The sequence below is a fragment of the Microtus pennsylvanicus genome, chromosome 5 (genome assembly GCF_037038515.1).
Source record: "Microtus pennsylvanicus isolate mMicPen1 chromosome 5, mMicPen1.hap1, whole genome shotgun sequence".
Lineage (NCBI taxonomy): Eukaryota > Metazoa > Chordata > Mammalia > Rodentia > Cricetidae > Microtus > Microtus pennsylvanicus.
This window is the reverse complement of record NC_134583.1, coordinates 77623128-77631953: the sequence shown is the minus strand read 5'-3', so window position 1 is coordinate 77631953 and position 8826 is coordinate 77623128. Positions and strand designations below refer to the sequence as shown.

The 8826-nt window shown below is 51.6% G+C and overlaps 1 long non-coding RNA gene across 2 annotated transcripts; it reads left to right on the top strand.

The window, feature by feature from the left end:
• The first annotated feature begins 266 nt into the window (after positions 1-266).
• On the top strand, positions 267-7270 carry LOC142850989 (uncharacterized). Of its 2 annotated transcripts, none has more exons than XR_012910729.1 (3): positions 267-347; positions 6125-6339; positions 7250-7270. It is a non-coding gene; the product is annotated as an uncharacterized LOC142850989 (long non-coding RNA). The 2 variants fall into 2 exon arrangements; XR_012910728.1 differs by lacking the exon at positions 7250-7270 and adding an exon at positions 6458-6558.
• The last annotated feature ends 1556 nt before the right edge of the window (positions 7271-8826 follow it).

Genomic DNA, 8826 nt, shown 5'->3' with positions numbered 1-8826 from the left:
CAGCTTGGCGGAACGGTCCTCCAACAACTATAATCAGAAGGTCACATGCATTTGAACTTTGGAAACCTCCTATCCACATGAACCCTTCACAACTGAGCAGGATAAACCCTGTGGGGAAAGCAATCCCACCACTAGACAGAGAGGTAGGGCATGTTTTATTGAAGAAGTAGGGAGACAGCACCTCCCTGGGAGATGAGTACAGACAGGGGGAGTTTGGTTTGCCTTCAGGGACATATGTGAACTCCCTACCTTTTATTCTCATCTCCAGAATGTTCTCCTACCCAGGAGTCTTCAAGGCCAAAGGGATGGCCCTGTGAGGAAGGACTTCACCAACTGTCCTGTCTGAAGTGAGTGACATCCAGGTACAAACAGAAGCCCAGTTCCTTGCCACACCTATAGACTGGAATGGTTTCTTGCCTCCTGTGAACTGCTTTCCCAATAAGCCATTCTCAGAGGGCAAAACCTACTGTGTGCTTAAGAGTGGCACAAAGGAGAGGCCAAGATTTTCCGGGCATTCGGAACCAGAGGTTAACAGCCAAAAAGTCCCTTCCCTTTCTTTAAGTGATCCACCTGGTCTAGCCTGGGACAGAAGGCTGCCATAAGAGCTCAGGTTACCCTTCTGAGGTGCAACCCAAAAGTCTTTCCGTGAGTCGGTTCCTATTATGAACCTTCGAAGTGGGGCCTTGGAAAGGACACCTCGGAATCTGTTGCCTGGAGAAACAAAAGCAGTTTTCGCTATTGAAACTCATGCCCAAACCACAGGGATGACTCAGTGGGATGCAAATTCCCCCAAATGCACATTCACTGCTCTGCACCTATGTTAAGAAGGTGCCCTGTGCAATCGTGGCCACTGATTATGGACTGCCATAGACAAGCAGGCAAAGACAGTGCCCTAACTCAGGGCTTGGAAGAGCTTCCAAGCAATGTGTACACGTATGACATGAAGCATTGTGCAGGACTGAACAACGAGTAATGGAGCAACTCATAGGGGACTTTAAAGTCTCCAAGAGATTAAAAACAGACTAGCAGACATGGAACAAGAACAAGAAATTATGATAAAAGATAAGGGAGAGTATAAGACAAGAAGATACACTTGCAAAAATGAAACCAGTGGAGACTTTAAAAAAATAGGAGAGTAGATTATGTGTAGTTAATGAGATGCTGTTAATTAACTAAAAGAGGCAGGAAAATGGCAGGGGACTAGAGAGGCAAGATGTACAGAAAATAGTAGATGGCGATGTGGGGCTGGAGGAGGTAAGAAAGAAGGAATGATGAGAGAAAGGAGAAAAGGGGTAGGGAGAATGAGGGGACAGGGAGAAGGAGGAGGCAGGAAGAAGGGAAAGGAGAAGGGGAGTAGAGGGGACAGGGAGAAGGTGAGGGAGGGAGATAGGAGGAGAGAGGGAAGAAGGGAGAGGGGAACAAGTGGTAATGAAGGTTTTCTAGAACCAAAATGAGCTGGGTTTTAAACCACATCAAACACAGCAGGATTGAATTAAAAAAGAAAGAAAATCCCACACCTAAAGGCAGAACAATATAAGAGCAGAATGCCAGAAACAGCACAGATGCTCTACCAGTGAGGGCGGCAGAGTGTGTACCAGGCAGTGCACACACAGTGAGGGTGGCAGAGTGTGTACCAGGCAGCTCACAGTGAGGATGGCAGAGTGTGTACCAGGCAGCACACAGTGAGGATGGCAGAGTGTGTACCAGGCAGCTCACAGTGAGGATGGCAGAGTGTGTACCAGGCAGCTCACAGTGAGGGTGGCAGAGTGTGTACCAGGCAGCTCACACACAGTGAGGGTGGCAGAGTGTGTACCAGGCAGCACACACACAGTGAGGATGGCAGAGTGTGTACCAGGCAGTGCACACACAGTGAGGATGGCAGAGTGTGTACCAGGCAGCTCACAGTGAGGATGGCAGAGTGTGTACCAGGCAGCACACACACAGTGAGGATGGCAGAGTGTGTACCAGGCAGTGCACACACAGTGAGGATGGCAGAGTGTGTACCAGGCAGCACACACAGTGAGGATGGCAGAGTGTGTACCAGGCAGCACACACACAGTGAGGGTGGCAGAGTGTGTACCAGGCAGCACACACAGTGAGGATGGCAGAGTGTGTACCAGGCAGCACACACACAGTGAGGATGGCAGAGTGTGTACCAGGCAGCTCACACACAGTGAGGATGGCAGAGTGTGTACCAGGCAGCACACACACAGTGAGGATGGCAGAGTGTGTACCAGGCAGTGCACACACAGTGAGGATGGCAGAGTGTGTACCAGGCAGCTCACAGTGAGGATGGCAGAGTGTGTACCAGGCAGCACACACACAGTGAGGATGGCAGAGTGTGTACCAGGCAGTGCACACACAGTGAGGATGGCAGAGTGTGTACCAGGCAGCACACACAGTGAGGATGGCAGAGTGTGTACCAGGCAGCACACACACAGTGAGGGTGGCAGAGTGTGTACCAGGCAGCTCACAGTGAGGATGGCAGAGTGTGTACCAGGCAGTGCACACACAGTGAGGATGGCAGAGTGTGTACCAGGCAGCTCACAGTGAGGATGGCAGAGTGTGTACCAGGCAGCTCACAGTGAGGGTGGCAGAGTGTGTACCAGGCAGCTCACACACAGTGAGGGTGGCAGAGTGTGTACCAGGCAGCTCACAGTGAGGGTGGCAGAGTGTGTACCAGGCAGCTCACACACAGTGAGGGTGGCAGAGTGTGTACCAGGCAGCTCACAGTGAGGGTGGCAGAGTGTGTACCAGGCAGCTCACACACAGTGAGGGTGGCAGAGTGTGTACCAGGCAGCTCACAGTGAGGGTGGCAGAGTGTGTACCAGGCAGCTCACAGTGGGGTGGCAGAGTGTGTACCAGGCAGCTCACACACAGTGAGGGTGGCAGAGTGTGTACCAGGCAGCTCACACACAGTGAGGGTGGCAGAGTGTGTACCAGGCAGCACACGGTGAGGGTGGCAGAGTGTGTACCAGGCAGCACACACACAGTGAGGATGGCAGAGTGTGTACCAGGCAGCTCACACACAGTGAGGATGGCAGAGTGTGTACCAGGCAGCTCACACACAGTGAGGGTGGCAGAGTGTGTACCAGGCAGCTCACAGTGAGGGTGGCAGAGTGTGTACCAGGCAGCTCACACACAGTGAGGGTGGCAGAGTGTGTACCAGGCAGCTCACAGTGAGGGTGGCAGAGTGTGTACCAGGCAGCTCACAGTGGGGTGGCAGAGTGTGTACCAGGCAGCTCACACACAGTGAGGGTGGCAGAGTGTGTACCAGGCAGCTCACACACAGTGAGGGTGGCAGAGTGTGTACCAGGCAGCTCACAGTGAGGATGGCAGAGTGTGTACCAGGCAGCTCACAGTGAGGATGGCAGAGTGTGTACCAGGCAGCTCACAGTGAGGATGGCAGAGTGTGTACCAGGCAGCTCACAGTGAGGATGGCAGAGTGTGTACCAGTCAGCTCACACACAGTGAGGATGGCAGAGTGTGTACCAGGCAGCACACACACAGTGGGGTGGCAGAGTGTGTACCAGGCAGCTCACACACAGTGGGGTGGCAGAGTGTGTACCAGGCAGCTCACACACAGTGAGGATGGCAGAGTGTGTACCAGGCAGCTCACAGTGAGGGTGGCAGAGTGTGTACCAGGCAGCACACACAGTGAGGATGGCAGAGTGTGTACCAGGCAGCACACACAGTGAGGATGGCAGAGTGTGTACCAGGCAGCTCACAGTGAGGGTGGCAGAGTGTGTACCAGGCAGTGCACACACAGTGAGGATGGCAGAGTGTGTACCAGGCAGCTCACAGTGAGGGTGGCAGAGTGTGTACCAGGCAGCACACACAGTGAGGATGGCAGAGTGTGTACCAGGCAGTGCACACACAGTGAGGATGGCAGAGTGTGTACCAGGCAGCTCACAGTGAGGGTGGCAGAGTGTGTACCAGGCAGTGCACACACAGTGAGGATGGCAGAGTGTGTACCAGGCAGCTCACAGTGAGGGTGGCAGAGTGTGTACCAGGCAGCTCACAGTGAGGGTGGCAGAGTGTGTACCAGGCAGCTCACAGTGAGGATGGCAGAGTGTGTACCAGGCAGCTCACAGTGAGGGTGGCAGAGTGTGTACCAGGCAGCACACACAGTGAGGATGGCAGAGTGTGTACCAGGCAGTGCACACACAGTGAGGATGGCAGAGTGTGTACCAGGCAGCTCACAGTGAGGATGGCAGAGTGTGTACCAGGCAGCACACACAGTGAGGATGGCAGAGTGTGTACCAGGCAGCGCACACACAGTGAGGATGGCAGAGTGTGTACCAGGCAGCTCACACACAGTGAGGATGGCAGAGTGTGTACCAGGCAGCTCACAGTGAGGATGGCAGAGTGTGTACCAGGCAGCACACACAGTGAGGATGGCAGAGTGTGTACCAGGCAGCGCACACACAGTGAGGATGGCAGAGTGTGTACCAGGCAGCTCACAGTGAGGGTGGCAGAGTGTGTACCAGGCAGTGCACACACAGTGAGGATGGCAGAGTGTGTACCAGGCAGCACACACAGTGAGGATGGCAGAGTGTGTACCAGGCAGCTCACACACAGTGGGGTGGCAGAGTGTGTACCAGGCAGCTCACACACAGTGAGGATGGCAGAGTGTGTACCAGGCAGCTCACACACAGTGGGGTGGCAGAGTGTGTACCAGGCAGCTCACACACAGTGAGGATGGCAGAGTGTGTACCAGGCAGCTCACAGTGAGGGTGGCAGAGTGTGTACCAGGCAGCTCACACACAGTGGGGTGGCAGAGTGTGTACCAGGCAGCTCACAGTGAGGGTGGCAGAGTGTGTACCAGGCAGCACACACAGTGAGGGTGGCAGAGTGTGTACCAGGCAGCTCACAGTGAGGATGGCAGAGTGTGTACCAGGCAGCTCACAGTGAGGATGGCAGAGTGTGTACCAGGCAGCTCACAGTGAGGGTGGCAGAGTGTGTACCAGGCAGCTCACACACAGTGAGGGTGGCAGAGTGTGTACCAGGCAGCTCACACACAGTGAGGATGGCAGAGTGTGTACCAGGCAGCTCACAGTGAGGATGGCAGAGTGTGTACCAGGCAGCACACACACAGTGAGGGTGGCAGAGTGTGTACCAGGCAGCTCACAGTGAGGATGGCAGAGTGTGTACCAGGCAGCACACACACAGTGAGGATGGCAGAGTGTGTACCAGGCAGCACACACACAGTGAGGGTGGCAGAGTGTGTACCAGGCAGCTCACAGTGAGGGTGGCAGAGTGTGTACCAGGCAGCTCACAGTGAGGATGGCAGAGTGTGTACCAGGCAGCTCACAGTGAGGGTGGCAGAGTGTGTACCAGGCAGCTCACACACAGTGAGGGTGGCAGAGTGTGTACCAGGCAGCACACACACAGTGAGGATGGCAGAGTGTGTACCAGGCAGCACACACACAGTGAGGATGGCAGAGTGTGTACCAGGCAGCACACACACAGTGAGGGTGGCAGAGTGTGTACCAGGCAGCTCACAGTGAGGGTGGCAGAGTGTGTACCAGGCAGCACACACACGGTGAGGATGGCAGAGTGTGTACCAGGCAGCACACAGTGAGGGTGGCAGAGTGTGTACCAGGCAGCTCACAGTGAGGGTGGCAGAGTGTGTACCAGGCACTGCAGAGGCCAGAATACGTGATGTCATCTTCACGGTGCCAGGGCAAGTTCAGTCCGTAGGAACCCACACAGGTCTCATTATTCATTCACCATTAAAAATGTGGTATCTTCAGACAGATCAAGACTCAGAAAGTCCCCACTTTAAAAAGTACTGACAGACACATCAGAGCAAGAAAAACAATGAAAAAGAAAGTATGAGACATGTAGACTAAATGAGGAATAGCAATTAAAATAAAATAAAATAAAATGGTAGATACTTTGTAGGAAAAATCAAAGCTGACACTATTTCCATATTAATATGTCTGAATGTTTGCGTCTGTTTTATGAACTAAGGGCCATCTATTGAAGACCTTGGCCCCGGTGTGATCCTATTTGGAGAAGAGGCAGCTAGGGTAGCTATTTAGGTTTAGTGAGGTAAAAGTGGTGGGGTCACACTCCAATGGTAAGAGAAGATACCCGTGTGCACCTTGTCCCTCTGCAGGAGCACATCCAGGAAATCCTGGAGCACCTCACAAGTTGGCAGCCACCACAAGCCAGGAAGTGAGTCCTCACCAGGAGGCGATCTGCCTCACTATCATTCGACTGAGCTGGAAGAAAGACATGCCTGCTCCTCTGTGCCCTTAGCCCGCAGTGAGCTAACCGGGTCTGAGCTAACCGAGACAGTGTTCGTGAATCTTCTCACACTCACTCTACCAGGTAAGGTTGGGAGAAACCTAGGCACGAAGGCAGGCAAGCTGGGGGGGGGGGGCTTTATGCATCACCCTTAGTCTCAACTATGATAGGTCGATCTAAATTTTAAAGTATATTGTTAAAGTGTTAGAAAGAAATAGGAAGTTACCCACCCGACCGCCCCATCCCATGAAGAACAAAGAAGGCAAAATGCACAGAGATTGAGTGAACAGGAAGAAATGTGGCATTCTTTGACAGACACTTGGTGGAAGGCATATGACATACAGTGTCTGGGGCCGGTGAAATGCCTCAGGTCAAGGTGAAGGTGTTTGCTCTACAAACTTGATAACCTGAGTGTGATCCCTGAAACACATGTAAAGGTGGAAGGAGAGAACTGGCTCTACAAGGTTGTTCTCGACCTCCACAAGTGCACAGTGGCCTTTGGAGGCCCACCCATCCCTATATAAATAACAGATAAAATAAAAACTAGAAATGATGTGCTCCCTAGTGAGTATAATGTTAAAATACTAAATTATTGTGTAACCTTAAACAAACAATTTCACTTCTTTGGGGCTCAAGTTTAAAAGGCTTTTAATAGCAACTACATTTTAGGACTTAATGAGTTATGTATACGTGTGTGTGTGTGTGTGTGTGTGTGTGTGTGTGTGTGACTTTGCATGTCAGGGTAAGCGTGTGATATGGCTGTGTGCATTGAGGTATGTATATAAATAAATATATATGTGTGTGTGTGTGTGTGTGTGTGTGTGTGTGTCTATATCAGGATATATATTGATTTCTGTGATTTTATGTGTATATGTCAGGATATGTATGTATATATATGTATATATCAGGGTATGTGTGTGTATGTCAGTATATATGTGTGCATGTATATGTGTGTGCACGCACACACGTGCATGTACATGTGTATATCACTCAGATCTAGGTCACACAGGGCTCTGGGAAGCTTAATAGACACATCTGTAATCTCTTGCAAATTATGAGGACTAGCATTTTCAGATATGAGTGACACAACCAGGTGGAGAATGAGTCACTGAGAACACTTGTCTGGAGTCTGGAACAGAATGGGAGACAGTCATCAGGAACATCCTCAAAAGAGAGCTATGTGCTGGCGTGGTGGTGCATACGTGCAACTCCAGACCCTGGAAGAGGAGGTAGGATTGGGAGTCCAAGGTTCCTTAGCTACATAGTAAGTTTGAGGCCAGCCTAGGCTATACAGAACATGTGTGTGTGTGTGTGTGCGCGTGCACACACACACACACACACACACACAGTGGCGGGGAGATTGATATCTGTACCTCTTCAACAAATGAGCAGAGAACTGAAATTGTAGGAGGCTGGGTCTTACTGAGAAGACCCACAACCCACCCCCCATCATTGCACCCGCACCTGCACACAATTGTTCACTGGACAAAAGTATGTGCAGCGAGTTCAGACAGAAACAGAGTCAATAGTGTATCACAAGCATGAACACACTGAGAGATATACAGGATAAACAAAAACAAAAACCGGGTCAGGGGGGCGGAAGGACCTGCCTGACAGTGTCCTATTGACAATACTATTGGCTCTCAGAATAGCAACAAATGGGAAATGTGGAGATGGGGACCCTGACTAAGGAACGGGGCCTGCCGGTAGCAAATGTGCCCACATTCTGTCAGGAGCACTGCCCACAAGTGGCCTTCAGTCCCTACCTCTCATACCCTGGCTCTTGAAACAGTCACATACACCTCAGCATGGACTGGAGCCACCAGCCCTGATAAGAGAGGAATCCCGGTGTAGGCAGAGCACAGCAGGGAGCTTAGGAGGCACTGCCATCTGAGCAAGGGAAGTCCAAAGGAAACCTGGGACATGCTCCCTGAACGTAGTGCTCCCAAGGAACTAGGCAGAGCCTCGCTTGGCTCTAGGGTGACAGGCGACAGTCAGGACAGCAGGGAGGACCTGAATTCTGCTATGTGAGAAGGAAGGGGCAGAGCTCACAACACTTCTAATACAGCCAAATGTTGGTAACCGATAGGTTCTTAAGACAGCATCTGGCTTGCACCAGACAGGAGCTCAAGGCTCAAAGATCGTGCTGCATGTGTAAATGACAGCCCCCAAACCTTGATTTTATTTTTAATATTATATCTTCGTGTTTGTATATTCTACAGTATGATTCTACAGATGTGTGTGAAATCATGCACAACTGGAAGCCAAAGATCTCACTGAACCTGAAGCTAGGCCAGCAGCTCATAAACCCCAGAAACCCCCGTCTCCTTGACTTCAGTTACTAGCGTTGCAGGCATGCACCTGGCCACACCTGCCCTAATAAGTGGGTGCTGGGATTCAAACTCAGGTGTTCGTGTTTGAGCGGCCATCGCTCTCACTCATTGCACCGTCTCCCTGTCTCACAGTTCTGCTTTAAAGAGCACAGCCTCCCTTTTGTGCAATTAAAAAATCATTCCTGTTCATTGCTGAGTGGTAGTCTGCTGTATAGATAAATTCTGGTTTGCTTGATCC